The following is a 1,365-nucleotide window of genomic DNA, read 5'->3' as shown; positions in this document are numbered from 1 at the left end:
AGTGGAGATGCCTCTAAATGAACACCTTTTCCCAACTTTGCACGTTTCCAGCTTGAGAGAAAAAGGGGCTTAAAATTCACAGTTATTCGCCCGAACGTGGGATTTCGCTGGGGACGGTTTCTAAGTTCAAGTTGGGACGGGGGGCACCGAGGTGAGTGGTGGTTGTCCCCGAAAAAGCCCTCCCCTTTTCCGTAGCCCCGTTTAAAGTTTTGTTTGGGCTCCTGTTCAGCGGGGAAGCGCGTGCGCGTGGCAACCTTGACACCCCCGTGTTCCCCTGGACCAGACCTTTCCAACGCCGCCTGAGTTAAGGTGCTACGACGTCCCTAAGTGGAGATGCCTCTAAATGAACACCTTTTCCCAACTTTGCACGTTTCCAGCTTGAGAGGAAAAGGGGCTTAAAATTCACAGTTATTCGCCCGAACGTGGGATTTGGCTGGGGACGGTTTCTATATTCAAGTTGGGATGGGGGGCACCGAGGTGAGTGGTGGTTGTCCCCGAAAAAGCTCTCCCCTTTTCCGTAGCCCCGTTTAAAGTTTTGTTTGGGCTCCTGTTCAGCGGGGAAGCGCGTGCGCGTGGCAAACTTGACACCCCCGTGTTCCCCTGGTCCAGACCTTTCCAACGCCGCCTGAGTCAAGGTGCTACGACGTCCCCAAGTGGGGATGCCTGTAGATGAGCACATTTTCCCAACTTTGAATGTAAGTTTCCAGTATCATTGAAAATGTGGCCTCAAACGAGCAGTTTTGCCCCCGAACGTGGGATTTGGCTGGGGACGGTTTCTATATTCAAGTTGGGATGGGGGGCACCGAGGTGAGTGGTGGTTGTCCCCGAAAAAGCCCTCCCCTTTTCCGTAGCCCCGTTTAAAGTTCTGTTTGGGCTCCTGTTCAGCGGGGAAGCGCGTGCGCGTGGCAAACTTGACACCCCCGTGTTCCCCTGGTCCAGACCTTTCCAACGCCGCCTGAGTCAAGGTGCTACGACGTCCCCAAGTGGGGATGCCTGTAGATGAGCACATTTTCCCAACTTTGAATGTAAGTTTCCAGTATCATTGAAAATGTGGCCTCAAACGAGCAGTTTTGCCCCCGAACGTGGGATTTGGCTGGGGACGGTTTCTATATTCAAGTTGGGATGGGGGGCACCGAGGTGAGTGGTGGTTGTCCCCGAAAAAGCCCTCCCCTTTTCCGTAGCCCCGTTTAAAGTTTTGTTTGGGCTCCTGTTCAGCGGGGATGCGCGTGCGCGTGGCAACCTTGACACGCCCGTGTTCCCCTGGACCAGACCTTTCTAACGCCGCCTGAGTTAAGGTGCTACGACGTCCCTAAGTGGAGATGCCTGTAAATGAACACCTTTTCCCAACTTTGCACGTTTCCAGCT

The sequence above is a fragment of the Osmerus mordax genome, unplaced genomic scaffold, assembly GCF_038355195.1.
Source record: "Osmerus mordax isolate fOsmMor3 unplaced genomic scaffold, fOsmMor3.pri Scaffold_56, whole genome shotgun sequence".
Lineage (NCBI taxonomy): Eukaryota > Metazoa > Chordata > Actinopteri > Osmeriformes > Osmeridae > Osmerus > Osmerus mordax.
This window is presented reverse-complemented; position numbering follows the sequence as displayed.